This window comes from Mastomys coucha, unplaced genomic scaffold (assembly GCF_008632895.1).
Source record: "Mastomys coucha isolate ucsf_1 unplaced genomic scaffold, UCSF_Mcou_1 pScaffold20, whole genome shotgun sequence".
In the NCBI taxonomy this organism is placed as follows: domain Eukaryota; kingdom Metazoa; phylum Chordata; class Mammalia; order Rodentia; family Muridae; genus Mastomys; species Mastomys coucha.
This window is the reverse complement of record NW_022196903.1, coordinates 22235244-22254297: the sequence shown is the minus strand read 5'-3', so window position 1 is coordinate 22254297 and position 19054 is coordinate 22235244.

Below are 19054 nucleotides of genomic sequence, written 5' to 3'. Positions count from 1 at the left end.
AAGACTGGTCTAATTCTGATAGGTCTACCTTTGTATGTTAGTTGACCTTTTTCACTTGCAGCTTTTAATATTCTTTCTTTGCTCTGTGCATTTAGTGTTTTGATAATTATGTGACAAGAAGGTTTTCTTTTCTGATCCCATTTATTTAGTGTTCTATAGGCTTCTTGTACTTTTACGGCCATCTCTTTCTTTAGGTTGGGGAAGTTTTCTTCTATGATTTTGTTGAAGGCATTTTCAGGTCTTTTGAGCTGGTAATCTTTGTTCTCCTCTATTCTCCTCTGTTCTGATTATTCTTAGATTTGGTCTTTTCATTGTGTCCTGAATTTCCTGGATGCTTTGGGTTAGGGATATTTTTTTGTTTTGAATTTTCTTTGACAGTTGTGCTAATCTCTTCTACCATATCTTCTACACCTGAGATTCTCTCTTCTATCTCTTGTATTCTATTGGTAATACTTACATTTGTAATTATTGACCTCTTTCCTGGGTTTTCCATTTCCAGGTTTGCCTTCGTTAGTGTGTTCTTTATTGTTTGTACTTCCACTTTTAGGTCTTCAGTCACTTTATTCAATTCCTTCACCTGTTTACCTCTGTTTTTCTGAATTTTTTTTCAGTGAGTTATTGATATCCTCCTTAAAGGACTCTACTATCTTCATGAGATAGGATTTTAGGAGAGATTCCTGATTTTCAGGTGTGTTGATGTACTCAGGGCTTGCACTGGTGGGAGAACTGGGTTTTGACAATACACATGTATTTTGGTTTCTGTTGCTTATGGTCTTGTGCTTTCTTTTCACCGTCTAGATATCCCTGGTGTTTATTGGACTGGGTGACTGAATGGAGTCTGCCTCTTTTTTCTCTGGGTTGCTTCAGGTCTCTCTGTTGGCCTGCAGCCCTGGCTGTATCCAACCATTTGTGGAGCCTTCAAACTGTAGGCTCTTCACAGGATCAGAGAAGCTGCTGATCTGTTGCCCTGGCTCCAGTAGATTTCCTGGGAGGCCTTTAGACAACTGTTGTGAGTATAATGGGTCCTCTAGGATGGATCAGCATATGGAGTCTTCATGGGAGCAGACCAACTGAGGTCTGCCCCAGCAGCAAGGACAGGACAGAAGGGGTGGAAGGGAAAGAAGGGGAGTTGTATTCCAGAGGGCAGGGCTTTACTGGATGATGGGTCCAGAGTTCACCAGGCTCCCAGGAGCAACTCAGGGGACAGTCTTATCAACTGCTCTGAGTCTGCTAGGATGGATTAGGATATGGCATCTTCCAAGGAGTAGAACAACAAGGGGTCTGCCCCAGCAGCAAGGACCTGGCAGACTGGATCTTGGAAAATTAAGAGGAGGAAATAAGAGCTGATAAGATAAAAAATACAGGGCATGGACGTCTCAAAGAATTAACAAAAAAATAGTTCTGAATAAAAGAAACAAAAAAATGTGCTCTTCTGATTTAGGCTTCAGAAATTTGAGCAATCTCAGCTGAACCTCAAGATGCCTTCTAGGGTGGGGTTAGGAAGCAGGGATTCCTGGAAGGAAAATCATTGTGTCTCATTACAGAAAAATTATTCTGTTCATCTTTTAACATTGCTTGAAATGAGCCTGCCTTCTTAGAGGTGGTTCCTTGGCCAGCTGACTGATCTGGCTCAACTGGCATCTTAGGTCTCCACCCAGACTAGAATTTAAAGACCTTTATTGCTACTCTAACAGTTGTAAAACAGGAATTGATGCAAGGAAGATGTTAACCAAGTTTTTATTTTTTTCCCAATAGGTTAAATATATTTTCTGTTCTATTCTTTATGATTTTATTTTTAAGAGGGGAGTATTAAAATGGAACTTTATAAATTATAAATAAATTATAATATATTTTCCTTTATCAAAAATCTGCATTAATAACTTTCTTGTGTGGTGAGTACTTGCTATCTGAGACTAAGCTCTTATCCTACTTATATGAGTACCTCACAGCCTCTGTAAGGAACAAGAAGAATGTTGACCAAAGGCTCTCCTGGGTCATCTGGCTTAAAATATAGTTCTAGTTTTTTCACAAATTCTCAACATCACCTGACTTTAACTCTTGGAGCTTAAAGATTGTTTCTTAGTAAGTTGAATTGCTCCTACTTTAAGACCAAAAAAAGAACAAACTTGTCCAAAGTTTTGGTTTACTTTCATCATTAATATGGCTGAACACTTCTCTAATGAATCTTTTTATATCTAACTTGAAGAAATACATATATCATTTTTTTAACTTTTACACATGAAAAACAAATAGCACACAAAGTTTGTGATATTCACAGTTAGGATTATCTTGTTGGACATTGTTGAATTAGGCATAGTTTTTGTCAAGAACAAGACAAGAAATCACAGACTAATCAAAAGGTGTGTTAGTGGGGCTGAACAGCTGCTCCTCAATAGATATCTCCTGAACAAATGTAGTGAACAATAATCACTGGAATTTTAATATTTATCATGAAGTCAACAACTTCTATATTAATAGGAGGGTACTTTAGAACATTGGCTCTATTTCACCAAGAGTAACTCCTGTCTTGATATGAGGTAGTCATCCCAGTAAAACCATTAACAATGTATTTCAATTTAAATAAGTGTACCCAGTGTACAGTCTTTAAAACTTAAACTATCACTTCCCATAACTTATTACCCTTCATTTAATTCATTATGCAAGAGCATTTCATGATATCTTGTTAATAAGACAGCAAAATATTGGGAATTGTAATCTAATGATAATGACATTAGCTGACCAATAGTTAGTTGATCAATTAGTTGACCAATGATCAATCCTGTGATTCACTAACATATTCCATTGCCAATTAGGTCCTGACCTAAAACATTGCCAACATTTACCCCTAACTGCATCCATCAGTAAAGGGAATGTCCCATACAGAACCATGGAAAGGAAAACAAGCAACAACAGCGAGGTTTTGAGGATGAACAAATACCCTATTGAAATTCTGCTACAGCTTCTGAAAATGCTCACTGGATGTCTGGAAATTGCATTTCTAAATGTTATTGGCTTTGAGTCTTTCAACCATGTAATGAATGTATATATTTTTCTCCATTTATTTATTATTGATGGAAAGTGAGTGATGGACTTTTCCACTGATGCTCCTGTCCATGTGTGCTTTTATGGCTCCAGTCAGCATTGTTATCTGACAATACAAAACAAGTTGCGTTTGGGCTGATAGACAGAAGCAATCCATCTTTCAAAGAATTTTCATCTGTCACCATCATCTCCACTAAGATGCAGAACAGAGGATGACAGAATGATTGGTTTTATCTGTATTTTGGTATATTTTTCTCTGAATGGCAGTCCCAGAGAACACATTTTTTGAGATAAAATAACAAAACTGTGATTACTTCAAATGGCAGGGTCTGATGGAGGATTATAAATTATTGCCTGAAAGTGCCAAATATTTTAGACCCAGAGTTGAAATTGTGTTCTGGAGATTGTTGGAATAACTGCCTCTCTGAATCTCTTTCTTCATTTAAGAAAATGAACTGTTTCTTGAAAATGGCAGGATGCCAAAGGAGAAAAAACGAAAACCCTTAAACACACGCACCAGCAAGGTCAAAAGAAATTCAGGTAAAACTGACCATGCATTTCTCTTAATATTAGCTGAGTTTACCAGTGCACTTTTAAAAATAATGCTGTAACCCTTTGTTTTCAAATGGACAAAAGATTTTCTAAAGCCATTTCTGCTTCAGTTTTTAAGGCTGCACACTTCTAACATACCTGCCTAAATCTAATAGACTCACGTGAAGATTCTGTCATCTACTCTTAAGAGCAGGTTCATTAAATATGAAATGCATGATGTCGAAAAGGAGGAGCTGCGAGGAGATGAAAATACAGATAAGGTTTGACTCCTCACTTAAGATGAACTCTCAGAAGGGCTTCCTGGGTCTGGGGTTGAAGGAGACAGTGAAAACCAGGAGATGATGAGAAAAGATGGTCATGTTGACACAGAGTTCTACTCAAAGTCCTCTGGTTCACCCAAAAGATGATAACAGGTCTGAAAACTTAGATGAAAATGTTGTTATGCTGAATTCCTTTTGTATTAAAATGTAGCCCTGCAGGATCAGACCATGTTCCTAAGTGGGTTCCTTATTTCTAATGGAGCAGGGAAGGCTCAAAACAACTCTGTCTCCATAACCCACCCCATGTGTCCATTTATTCATTATAATATAAATTCCAGAGAGTTGCAGATTTAAGGATAAATTATTTTATTTCAAGGAAACTATTTGGAAAATTGGAGTGACTATTTAATTACAGACTTTGACTGATTCCCCAGTCAAATTCATGTGTATGTCAATTGTCTCAAAATAAAAACTAAAATGATACTCTCTGCAGCCCATGCTGGTTAATTTGGGGATCTCAGCTGTGAAAACACCCCTATCAAGATGGCCTTCAAATAACTCTGTGGGTAATTTTCTTCTTTAACGATTGATGTGGAACTGCCCAGCTCACTCCAACAAGGTGATCCTGAATTGTAAAGGAAAATATACTGAGCAAGCCTTAGAGAGCAGGCTGAGTTCCTCCTGTCCTGTCCTCTAATCCTGCCCTCCTTTTTCCCTGTTTTGTGGCTCTGCTTCAGGTCCTCCCTCCCGGTTTCTGTCTTATATTCCTTTGATAATGTACTATAACTTATAAGGCAAATAAACAATTTCTTCCTTCAAGTTTGGTTTTATCAATGTCTGTTAAGCACCATAGGGAAGGAAGATAAAGCAGAAGTTGATATCAGAGATGACGCAGATGTCACTGTGGTGAACCTGATCATATGTTTTGTATTTTATTTTATTTTTATTTTATTTTTGTCTTGGGAGGATTGTAGAAGTGTTTGGAACTTTGGGCTGGAAAAGCTACTGAATGCTCAAAGCTTAGGAAGCTGGTTTTTGGGAAATTGGAAGATAAGAATGTTAAGAAAATGAATATGAAGAAGGCCTGTATTGTGCGGTTTCAGAGGAATATTTTGTGATATATTTGAATTAGGAATATATGGTTTCTAGTCAGATGGACCTGGAGCATTAGTTGTAATTAACAAGAGAACAACACAGCTAAAATGAAACCTTTGCTTTACTGGGATAATGGATACTGACTATTTCAGGCTGAGAAAACAACTATAGTTACAAAGGGACCAGCACAATAGAGAGAACATTTCTGGGAAGTATTTCCTTAGGGTTATCGCATGAAGCTCTCATCGAAGGGGAACAAAACTGACCTCAAGCTCACAGCCAAACTTCCTAATGTGTAAGAGTTTCCCACATCATATTAGTTTTGAAGGAAGGAAGAGTTTGTGGAGAGCAGATGAAGCATGGCAGTACAGGATGCCAGAAAGGTCCCTGCTGAAGGTGTACAGCCTCAGTTGCAGAGAGGGCCTTGGGATTGGAGGTTTCAGAAAGGAAAGCTAAGGCTCATCACAGAAGAGGCTATTTTGAAAGTACAGCCTCAGTTGCTGTGGCAAAGAAAAAATACTGAAAATTCTAGCACTGTGGAATAAACATCAAGGTCAGTGGCAGGGGTGGTTCAGTCTAACCCAAACCTACTAGAGACCATTGCACTGAAGAGAGCAAAGCTGGAGAAGAGAAGCTGACCAAGCTGTGGGTCCCAGAACATTACGAGTGAATTCCAGACATCAGACTTGAACATTAGATAAATTACTTACTTATTTGGATACAGGCAAACTAGTTGAAGAAATCCTTAAATCCTAATGTATATTACAAATATTCTCCTCAAGAGAAAATATTGTCATGTGTTTTATTAGCTACTAAATTCTCACCTACTAGCAGAACAAAATAGATACTAGATATTAAGTACTTGTTGAATGAGTAAGTAAATGAATAAATATTTATGAAACATTTTATAACATTATCTGAATGAAAAATTAAAAAAATAATAATTTGTAAGGATTAACACCTTTATTAAGTGTCTCTTTTTAACAATGGCCTAATTTACTTGTGATAAATGAAGGCAGAGATTAATTATTTTACCCAAATGTACTATCTGTGACTGTTGGCGGCATTAGAACTAGTCCATTTGATCCACAACTCCGTCTCGAGTTCTTCCTGCCCTACAAGCAACTGCTTTTGTTGCTTTTTTTCCCCAGTACACTCCAAACTGTGATGTGTAAGTCAAAGCCGATTGCTGAATATCCCCTTGTATATGTGTCAAAACTCTGATAAATATGTCAAAATGTACCTGCCATTAATGATCAAATTGAATATGTAATGCCGGTGAGTATACAACGTGTTTGACATATTCATATAAACCAGTGTTTTGAAGCTGAAATGATATGGTTATCACTGGCTGATCAAATTTCTCAGGTTTGTGCTGTTTTAAAATTATTTGGAATCTTAAATATTATGTCTGTAATGTTAAAAAAGAGGTATAATCATCTTCCAATACAGCCTTGAGAGATATGAATGTTGGTTTCCCTCTCTATTCGTCTGTCATGAGGAAGCCCAGTAAACATTTATAAGATTTAACAGTTTTAAAAGGAAAATAAAATAACAGGAATGTCAGTTTCTCCCCTAGTGGCTCACAGGCAGTCTGATTCATCGTTTGATGACATTCACTGCCTGATCCAGCCAAGCTCCCCTTCCAGCTGCAAGTAATGCCAAGTCTACTGGATGCAGACCAGCCTGATCCTCCACTGGAACCAGAAAGGGCTCAGGATATGATCATATGGGGGCACGTTTCCTAATGATATTTAGTTCTTCATCTAAGTAAAAAATGTCAAGGATCCCTTGGGCACCATTTAGAATACCAAGTGATACCGGCTACCACCAATCAAGATGAGATACAGCCAGCTCTGTCTCCCAAAATGCCCCAGTAACTTTGGCCAGAGGTTTCGTGATATAAATATGTCTTTTCTACAGAAATTCAATTCAATTCCATTTTATAAGTCCATCACTCATTTTCCATGGTAATGCTCATTGCTGGGGAAAAACAAACTTCCATCATGAATATGCGAATCAGTAGCTATTTTATCACTCAGAATTTCGTTGGGGTGAGTCAGAGATCATAAACCATATGTGAAACCGAGCCAACAAAAATAATTCAAGGGTGGTTTACCAAGCTGAAGCCTGTGCTACTGCAGTTAGTATCTAATTACGAAGGAATAAAGGCAAAGGGATGGCACTCAATACTATAGCATAAAGAGTAAGGCACGGAGAAAGACTTGGAGAACTTCTGCCCTCAGAGATATTTAGCTATGCCTTTTCTCTGCCAGATCTTGATGGGAAGAAAACCTGCCAAGCTGCTGAATCATGGTTTTGGCTTTGTTTTTAAGACTAAAGGGAAAATTTCTAATTGTTCCCGAATATTCATTATTCTTTCCTTATACAATAGACTTCCAGTATTTAGTTGAACATGGGTTTCCTTGTAACAAAGACTCCATTTCCCTGAAATAAGCATGTCGAAGAGACATCTGAACTCATCTGTTCATAACTGCATTAAGATAGCCAAGTAATGGAGCTGTCAATCCATTCATCAGAAAGTATGGCACATAGGCACAATGAGATGTTTTCCAGTATCAGAAACATTTAAATTCTGTAACTTGGAAGATTTTGAATGGATTTGGATGTCCTCATATCTAGTGAAATAAACCAGGCACACAACAAGTATATAACTATAAAGTATAAAATTATAAGACTAAAGAAATAAATCTCTATTATTATTCTGCAACAGATTCTTACGTATAACATGAACATAGTCAAAGTCTATATTTGTCAGTCATTTGAATTTCAGTTTTTGTAAGACTGGAGATTGAAAGAACTGTCCTATACACACACAAACCAAGCATTCTACCAGCTGAACCATGGCCAAACCTTTAATGTCACAATGTATAAGAGAATATAATTATTGTCTTCTATAATAGCTTAGTCTTGCTTGTCAGTTGGTTTGATCAGTAAATTTCTAGTGAATGTTTGTGTCTAGAAGGAAATTTTCATAAAACATTAAATCATGGGGCTCTGGTATAGCACACCAATAAAAACCTTGATGGATTCACAGTATATATTATTGTGAGATATTTAAGAAGTAGGAGATTAGGTCATTGGAGGAAGTAGATGTCTGGGATAGCTCCTTGATGCTGTATTTCTCCTCACCTTTCTCTGTTCCTTCTCTCTTTCCTGTCTGCCCTGATGTAAGATGCTCACTTGATTATGTCTTTTCTACCATGGTAGACTAAATATTCTAAAAACATTAGCCAAAATAAATCTTCCCTTAAGTTCCTTCTTCAAGTATTTTTGTCTCACTAATGAAAGACTAGTAGTATAACTTCCATCAGAATTAAATATATTCTGTAAAAGTCTGGGTTAAGTAAATAAAGAGACAAGCCATTCAACTCAGAGAAAATTCTTATAAATGTCCTACATAGGGATCATATTTAATGTATAGTGACCACCAATCTCAACCCCTACTACCCTACAGCTCAGTTTGTTCTCTTTGTTCTCACAAGTTTCTTTCATGCACCATTATTATTGTTTTTATTTTGTGATCCACTGAGTTGAAGCAGAGCTATCTGTGGGATCCTGGGTTTGCAACTACCTCTTTGAACCTGGTGGGCTCAGTAGTAGGTCCACAGCTAATTCCCACTTAAGTGAGTCCATCAATACTCAATAGTCGAGAGATAAATAGTAGAACCTCTAAGCCTTAGGCTGAGTGGTATACATGCTTTACCATGAGACTGACTTCACAATTATTGTTTATTCTCCTCATTTTGGGCAGTCTGGGGTTAGGCTTTACTCAATTTCTTTGTAGGAGGAAGCTATTGTGGCTGGAATCAGCTTTTATCTGTGGATATAAGCACTGGCACTTAGAGGCTAATTTACTGACTTGTCTATAGTAAAATACAACATCTAATAAGAAAAGGATCAAAATATTCAGAGAATACATGCAGGTGATAAGCTTAAGAAGGGATGTTAAACATTAGTTATTTTAAGATGCAAATTAAATCTGCATTGCTACACAGCCAATGCATTGGTTTGAATGAGAACGGCCTTCATAGATTCAGGATTTTGAACACTTGGTCTCCATTTCGTTCCACATATTGGAGTAGTAGTGCAGCCATACTTGAGGGTATAGAACATTAGGAGTTGGCTTAGAGAGTTGATAGCCTCATCCCTCTTACAGTTCTCTCTCTTTCTGTTTTGTACTTGAAGAAGATAATTCTCAGCTCCTGAACTCTCTGCCCAATGGCTGTCATGGCTTCTGGCTATTATGGACTCTTCCTCTGAAATGCATAATTTCAAAAAACTATTCCTTTTATGTGTTCCTTTCATCATGGTAATTTATTACAGCAACAAAAAGTAAATTAATACATCTGGTTAAAATAAAAGGTAAAATTACATATTTTGTAAAGTGACTGGATTTCTCATACACGTTTAGTTAATGTATACACAGTGTGGCAACTAAAGAATTTACCCTCACTTTCTTTTTCTAGTTCTTTTCCTATATTTTTCATGTAACCCAACACTTAGAAGCCTGGACAATTATCTTGAAGAAATGAGCATCTGTTTATATGCAAATCTGCAGATGAATATTTATATCTGCTTTATTTGTTACACCTCAAAGAGGAATGACTCAAGTATCCTTCTGCAAGAATGGCTTATACACATAGCAATACATACAGAAAACACAATACTACTGAGTGATAAAGAGAAACAAATTTTGATACATTTGATGAATTGATTTAATATGAGAATATTATGATTAGAGAAAAAACTAGTTTCAGAACTAATTCACTGTATGATGCTATTTATGTAATAATCATAAAGTGTACAAGTGTGGAGAATTAGTGATTATGAGAATTTATAAAAGAAAAGGTCAGGCATGAATAGACAAGCATGAGGGAGGCTGATTGGAGACGTGGCCCAGTCCTGTATTTTCTGTGTGAGTTTATGAATCTATGCATGTGGCAACTGTCATGTGTGAACAGTTAGTTTCACTTACAGGTATCAGTGAGAGAATAAAAGCACAAGACTCGAGCAAGGGCTACAGTCCTAGTAATATATTACTCTAACCAATCTTCTGAATTTAAAGTGTCTAGGCTAACGTAAGATATCTCATTTGGTTATAATTGGGTGAAAGTTTCGCAAGACTTCCCTGTGATTTTTTTTTATATCTCCTTGTGAGTCTTTGTTTGTAACTGTTTCAAACTAACTCTTAAAATAAAACTATTGGCCAAAGACTAAAATTGTCAGAAAGTTAAATTTAGTATATTCTACTTTATACAATGTCTTCAATAATATTATTGATAACATAAAAATTAATTCTAAGACAAAACAAAGACAAAAGCAAATCTAAGAGTAATGGTCAGAGTCAATGATGCTTTTGGTGTGAGAACTGCTTTTAAAGGACAGTTTAGAGAGAACAACATACACAACAGATACCTTTGAAGCCCTGAAGTACCATTTTATAACTGGTCTTGTTCATAAATGCCTTACTTATGTCAAATTTATTTTGTATTTCTATGTTCACTCATCATAAAAGACAAACTTGTACAAATTTGTAGCTGTATTTTATTATGATATATTCAAACAAAATCATAGGTAGCTGTATTTGATATTTAATTAAATACAAATAGCTTGGAATATAAAAATTAATCAAATATAACTAACATTTCTTGGGAAGATTACACTGATTCAAATAACAATGTCTAGGAGCTTCTTGCTTGTTAATAATTTGTTTTTAAAATTGTGTGTATGTTTATCTATGTGACTGTGTTCCATGATGAGTGTGCATTTGTGTGTGTATAGAGAGGTGTGGGTATGTGTGCACAGATGTGCAGTGTTAGTTGAGGCCAGAATATCATATACTAGTTCCCTGGAGATGGAGTAGCAGGGGATTGTGAGCCTCGAGACATGAATGCTAGCGAACTCTGAGTTCTTTGAAAGAACACGAAGCACTATTAATCACTGAGCTCTCTTTCCAGTCTCAGGATCCAGTTCTACAGCTTTCCTTATTTTTGTATTGGTTTCCAGGTGATGTTCCTGGCTTCTCCCAATCATGATCTTATCCTTGATAATTGCATGACATTGAAGACTTAAATCTAACAAATAGTATTTTTCTATGTTAAATACAATATGTGCTAAGAGTGCTAATTTCTATGGCACATAGACTCTTAACCAACTTGGACATTACAGATTCCCCTTGAGGCTGAGTATCTATCATGTCTGTTGTTTTCCCCAACTTGGCACAAGCTCATTTGGGAAGAGGCAATCTCAATTAAGAAAATGCCTCTGTAAAGTAGCCTGTAGGCAAGTCTGTGGGTATCCTCTTGATTAACTATTGATACTAGAGTTTCCAACAGTACCATCTCTGGGAGGTGGCCCTGAATTGCATGAGAAAGAAAGATGAGCAAACCACCATGAACAAAACAGAAAGGGAGTCCTCCTCCATGATCTCTATTAACTATCCTGACTCCAGTTCCCTAACTGCATGCAGTTCCTTTCTTGACTGACATCAATGGTGGATTGTGTTCTGGAGCTTCTAAGATGAAGTCAACTTTTTCCATCCCTAAGTTGGTTTTAGTCAGTGTTTTATCATGGTAGAAAGCTAATCAGGACATTTAGTCTAAATTAAAACAAAGGTCTTGTTACCTACCTCATTTGTGTTCAACATTATACCCAGATTTCAGGGCATTCTTTTTCATACATATAAACATACATGTAATATTTTATCAGTTTGAATACATTCTTTTATGTTCTTTATGGACATATTAGATTTCATTATATGAAATGAAATCCAATTCTCAGTGCCAACTTTGAAGAGAAAGTGGCTGATAGCAGTGTACCAGGGGCTTCAACTGGTCACTGGAAATCTGCCTTCAGCATCATCTCACATTCCCAGTTGCCTTAGTTTACCATAAATATACATGGCTTGAGATTTTGAGAATATTACATCAAGCAGATTCCCAGGTCTTATTTCACATTTTGTTTTTCCATCCAGAATAAGATACGATGCTAAAGTTTGGCTTTTATATCATTGCCTTAAATTTCTTTAGATGTATGCCACATAGTCCAGGGTACTATACATTATTCACTTGACTTTAATCTTAACTTGGAATATATTTTTGATATAGCACATATTTTGCATTCAGGAGCATAAAAATGATCATAGATGTAAGCAGTCAAATTAATGAATTAACTTCTATCTTCCACAACAGGATGCTTTAATGATCTTAACCATTCCCTTGTTATTTATAATAGACCATAGCTATCTAATAACAACATCTATCTGTTTTCAGTCATTTTAGTTATAACCAAATTTCATAGGGTTATAATAGGTTCTAGACATATCCACAATAAGTGATTATTTTCTTGTCTTAATTTACAAACCATAACTTCTGAAGATAGTGTACCTAATAATGAATAAAATTTGGGCCAACACTCATCTCTCAGCAAGGGAACCCCCTATCTAGTAGATCCAGGCTGGTAATTTTCATGCATGTTTTCTGAGTGCAGGAAGGAAGCCCAACAGCATTCTTTACATTTATTAAACTTGTGATAAATGAATAAGCTAAATGCATATGTGAAGAAAATGAATGGTAGAGGGAGAAGCTTGCTTCCTACCAACAAGAAAGTTATAATCTCAGCATGCCTTGCCTAGTAAAACAAGTTGTTTATCATGGCTCAAGGTGTGGACAAGACTGGATAATTACTTTCTGGGGAAATTTAGACTTAAGGAGATCAAAGGATTACCCATAGAGATAAATGTCATGAGTCCATCATTAATTCATCATACATTGCTGTGGTAGAAAAGTTTGAGCTGAGCTATCCTTTTCTTTCAATGTTTACACCATTTTATTTATGAAAATTAATTATTTCCTCATTCAGTTTTTTATTGGCATAATTTAATGTACAAAGAACTGGGTTTTATAGGATCTTTTTTTCATTTACTAACATTGAGATAGAATTATTTCTCTTTCACTTTTCCCTTCCTCTCCTTCCTCTCCTTCCCCTCCTTAAACTCCCCCCCAAGTTAGTAGCCTCTTTTTTCTTTATTATTCTTTTTCTCACTCTCTTTCTTTCTCTCTCACATGCATATTCACACACACACACACACACACACACACACACACACACACAATGTGTGCTTATGTGCACATGACACAAACACACACACATACACACACACACACACACCATACTAACTCCCATTTTTTGTTGTTTGTGTGTAAATGGTTTCAAGCTGTCCACTCTACACTGGACAACCCTTATCCCTGGGAGAGGCTAATTTTCCTCTAAGTAGTCATTATTGCCTTTAGTTCCTTGTCTAGGAGTAAAGCCCCTGGAAACGTAGGCTTTTCACACTATCATGTTCATTGTTATTGCAGTTGACTTGGTTTTGTTTGTGGAGCCATTTTTGTAAGCAACTCGGTGGGTAAAAGCACTTGACATACAAGAATAAGGAAAAAAGTTCAAAGTAAACTTCTTTGTATTCTGTTTCCTACAATATTTCCACCTCTTCTTCCACAAAGGTCTGGGCCACATAAGAACTAGGTGTGCTGTAGATGTGTCCACTGGGACTGGACCACTCGTGATCTGTTGATCTCTGTATTGTGTCCAGTTGTGGTTTTCTGTATGACTTCCATTTGCTGTATAGAGAGGTTTCTTTGATGAGTGGTGGTAGCTACACTTACCTGTGAGTATAAGAATTCAATATTGAATGGAGTAAGGAATTGTTCTAGTCTTGCAGAATGGCAGTTGACATTTCTTTTCTTAGGCTCACAATCTCACTAGCCCCAAGAAGCTGCCTAGTGTTCTAATACAAGGCATAATGTCTCCCCTGTTGAGTGGGCTTTAAGTCAAAGTAGGTAGTTGTTTGTTGGCACTGACATGTGAGTGCCTCTTATTGTACCTTTATGCTTATGGTGTCATATTGGCCATTGTCATGATTTATAAGTGTTGCACCTGGGTCAGACTGTTTAATTGTTTTGCTGTCTTGGAAATTTGTATAATATTTTCTATTAATCCACTTGGGCAGATGTCTCCCCAGAAGAACTGAAAACTAGCAATAAGCCTACTACCAGTTATGAGAAACCTTCTTTAGACTGATTGTTCATGATGGTCCAAGTAATTCCCAAACCATAGGGTATAGATATAGCCCTTGGTTGCCACTTATGTACTGAGGGTGGGCCCTTACTGCAGAAGACAACACCCATATAGGGCATAGGACTCAAATAATTTAAATGGAATCTCATATTTAAGGTTTTTTTTCCTGGGGTTTAGTTTTCATAGGGGATGTTTTAACATAAGCAAATTTAAGAGAAAAAATTAAAACAAATAAGAAATTAAAGCAAAAAAAGTATTCATTGTAATTTGTAAAGAATGAACATTTGGACTCTATATTATTCTCTCTTGTGAAATTGCCACCTGTATTACTATTATCTTACTCTTTTTATTTTCCCAGCCTGGTTTATAATAAAATTTAACACTTATGAAACAAAAGTTCAGTGTTCTATAAATGCTTTTGTACCTGACCAAGTAAGTTATTCAGAAATCAGAAATATTTCTTTAGACATTGTGAGAGATTGGCTGTGCTATCTCAAAACCAAATTATTTAGGGAGAAATTAAACAATAAAACAAATCACCCTTCCAAATAAATGATAATCCCCAATATTTATTTCTAATCTAATCAAATTCTAGCAAAAAAAAATTCACTTCAAGTTCATGTAAATTGAAAATTTTGAACATTGTGTGGCATAGGTGCTATTTCCACAAAAAAAAAGAAAGAAAAAAGCAGAAAAAAATAAGATGGACTCTTTTTCAAAATTACCTGAAATGTTTTTTTTAAAAAATGCCTCTTTTTATATGCCAGCAGTTATTGATGATGTGTTTAGTTTTTGGTTAATCAGGTCTAAGTCTTATACCTGAGCCTGTTATTATACTTTTAATGAACTTATGTCTTTTCCATCAGTCCCATATGGTTGTTTAATGGTGAGCTTCAGTTAGATAGCAGATGGTTTAGGTAGAAGTTCTCTATATACGCAACATTCAAATAAAGACAAAAAAGGCAATCTATAGTTTTCAGATTCATAATATGTGGAACAAGAAAAAAAGACACTAATGATATTCATAATTGAGCTGGGGCAATAACTCAATGCTAAGATTACTTGAAGCACAAGCCTGAGGACTTGAGAGTTCAAATCCACTGTACCAAGCAAAAAGCCAGGCATGGTTGAACATGCCTATAATCCCACCCTTAAGAGAAGATGTAGAGATAGATAGATCCTGAAGTTTGCTGCGTGGCCAGCCTTACTAAAATAAAGAATCATTTCAATGAGTGACTCTGCCTTATAGAATAAGTTAATAAGCCACCAGAAAAAATACCTATGTCTTCTTCAGGTCTCTGAATATTTATGCATCATTGCACATACCTACACATACATGTGTATGTACCCCACTGATCCACCCCATCCCTAAATTTCAAAATATATAATCTCAGACATGGTACCAATTTCAATATGCAAGTAGGTGTAAAGTATTTTCTGCTGGCTTCATTTGCACAGCTATTAACTTCAAGCATAACTAGGTATTAACTAGTTGGGCAAGGTCCACTGCATTACTGATTCATAAATGGCTAGTTGTAGGGAAAAGTAACAGCTTCAGAACTGATGCTTATTTTTGCCATAATTTTTAAGAAGACATTTGAATTCTACCTTTAAGGTAGATTGTATCTTATGTTTGAAAAGAGGGGAATAGATTTCATAGATGTTTCCAAATATAAAGCCAATATTCTAATCTAGAAGAAAATATTAGGAGATAATAAGGAAGCAAGTATTTGGTGCATAATAATGAAAGACAGTTTTTCTTTTAAATGTCATTCATATATTTGAATAGCTTACATGCTATGGTAGAATATCAATGAAACAACCTAAAACACAGAAGACAGTTTTTCCCCCTAGTAATCATTTCACAATGAGTGAATGAATATTGGAACTTCAGGCATTCACATTCATGTGTTTGACCCTTTGAGATAGTAATATATAAAAGTTAGTAAAACTCTTCCTTCAAGTCGAACCTGTGATTATCACATTACTGACAACATCTCTCCCCCCACCTCCTTAATTTAATTTTTATAACTAGGCTCTTTAAAAATTGTCATATATAATTAGTTTATTGATTGTGGGAGTGGGGATCAGCCATGGCATGGGTATAGATGTCAGGGACAATAGTCAGTAGTGAATTCTGTCTCTTTCTGGGTGATGAAGCCCATGTCCTCAGGCTGAACAAGACCTCATTGGACATGATTTTTACATTCCCTTATCATTTGGCTATCCTCAAGATTTTGATGAAAAGTTTTAACTAAACTAATCTCTAGATCTGAGAAGTGTTGGTATATTAAGAAAAAAGTTTGCATTGTACCATAGGATGAATCAGTTTGGGAGAAGCCTTATCCAAATTAGACCTGACAGTAGATCAGAATACCACAAGAGAAAAACAAGTGGCCACCAGCCTACGCAAAGCACAGATGCATAGATGAAGGATTGTTAAAGATGAGGAGAGAAAAGCCTGGTTTCCTCTGAACAGGTATGACAGAGGAAACTTGGATATGAAAGGACAAGACAGCAAAACTGGGTAGAGACTGCAAAGAGCAGTTATTTAACCATGTCTCCTTAAATGATGGATTGATTAAATTGAATTGTACAACTTGTTTTGATAAAGAGCCATCATTCAAATACAGGTACAGAAGAGGTGGATGCTTAGAAAACTTGCCATTATTTGCTACGGTAAGCTTTTTGAAAAATAATCATATCGAGTTTGGGTTTATGGTTGATGACTCTCAGTATGTATATTTAAATACAAGTGGTATTATTTGTGGGACACAGCTACTTGGAACACAGTAAGTAACCTATGATTAATGGAATCAAAAACTCGGCTTGAAAAGGAAGAATGTCAAGTACACCCCATCAGGCTTAAGGTTTTAGAACATCTAGGCAGTTAGGATAAAACAATGCCAAGTGATTAATCAATCTAATAAATTAGATTAATGCAGCCAGGCAATTTTTATAATATGGTAGAAATATTTTCATTGTCTTCAACACCAAGCATTTTTTTACCTGTAATTGTTCTTAATAATCTAAATAAGTGAATTAGCCATTCTATTCTTCCTGCATGTGAATTTTCTTGGCTTATTTAGTTTCCCCCTGTATGCTAAGGACTATATTTCTGAAAGGGTTCTACCATATGTCCTGACTTTGTTGGTGGCCATCTAAAAGGGTGTTTCCGTGGTGCACTTTTTCCCTATAAAATATGTATCACTTCTGTTATCTCATGCTTTCCCCTCCTTCATTTTAACAGTATACAAATATGTTTGATGATAACCACACTGAGATTGTGACCTTGATGGGCCTGTTTAAATCACACTTTATCTCTTCCATAAATTTTTCATTTAGTTTGTCTGTACATTTATCTTAATTAGCTTGCATTTCCTTCCCTTTGGTATATCTCTATCAGTCTTTGCTGTGACCAGGACAAGTAGTGGATAAAAATGCTATTTTAAGCAAGTATGAGTCAGATAACTGCAGACTAGGAAAACTGGGTCTCTCTTTCCTCCTTGAGAGTCCAAGGACCAGCAAAGGACAAACAAAGTTATTAGAGTGATTCTTATTCCTTCCTGGGTGGTAAAGAAGGCAAGCATGAAAGTTACTCCTAAAGTTTGTTTTACCATCAAATAAATCATTTTAGTATGAAGATGCCAAATCAAGTGCTTGTGTAATTTATTTTGGTAATAGTCACATATTTATGGGTATCCTATTGATTTTGTGAAAATGGTACTTATGTGAGTGGTTTGGGAGCTAGATTTATGATAACTCTATTAGGCAGAAATTTGCAAAGAGCGTGAACAGTTTCTGTTTTAGCTAAGCAAAAAATAATCTGACATGCAAGAATGCTTGCTTTTCCTGTTGCTCTGTTTTCATAAAAGCAGTGTTGTTCAGCTGAGATTAAAAAGCTGTTTTCTCCAGTGCAGTTGAAAACTCTTGTGAAGTTAGTTTTATACCAAGTTGTAAGAGATATGTTGTCTATAGGGGACCATTGCAGAGTGAGAGGTGCCAATATGCTTAGACATTCACATACATTTATAACACTTTTCTCAATCTATATAATTTTTGCTGAAATCCTATTTTATTTCTCTGTAACCTCCTATGTGATTTGTCAAGCATCTTGACTCTCCTGCTTTATAAGATTGCTGAAGAAATATTATTTTCTTTGTTACTATAAATTGTGAGTCTGTAAGTTTCATAAATTCTTCCTTCTTAGCAAAATGAAACTGTAGTTGACTATATCCAGCTAAGGCCGTTGTCAGTTAAAAAATAAGTGTATAAGATAACACAAAAGAGACATATCTATAAGTTTATCAGAAACAACCATTCAAATAGCAAACTAAGACCCCAGAATGCTTTTTAAAAAAAAATCACCTTATTTCAAAGCATCACAGAATATTGAAAGAAATGTCACTCGTTATTTCGTTTTGCAGTATATTTTTATTTATTTGTTGAGGAGTTCATATTTGTAAGCAAGATATTTTGATCACATTCTAATCCTACAATCTTACTACCTTACTCTAACTTCCTACAGATCTCCCCCCCACACACTGTCCACTCATCTCCATGTAAACTTGCTTTTAACCCACTAAGTCTTACTACGGCTGCCAATATAAGGATGAGGATAGGGCCATCCACTGGCGCATGGGCAATCTACTAAAAAACTGATGTCCTATTCTATTCCATTAATCATCTACAAATAGCTCCTAAGCTAAAGGAAAAGTTTCCCCATCTGTGTGGACTTCTGACCGACTTATCACTTTTGAGGCTTGTACATGTAACCACAGGGGTCTTGTTATTTCCAGAGGACAGTATTTTGTTATAGTCTTCTCAAATATCTAGCTTTTATAATGTTCTTCATTCTTGAACATTGGAAGAAGGGGAATATGATGATATAGATGCCTCATTAGAGCTAAACCATCAGCAGTTATGAATCTCAGTGTTGGATGTCTTTGACTCCAAAATGAAGCTTCTTCAATGACAGGGTCTTTTTTTTTTTTTTTTTTTTT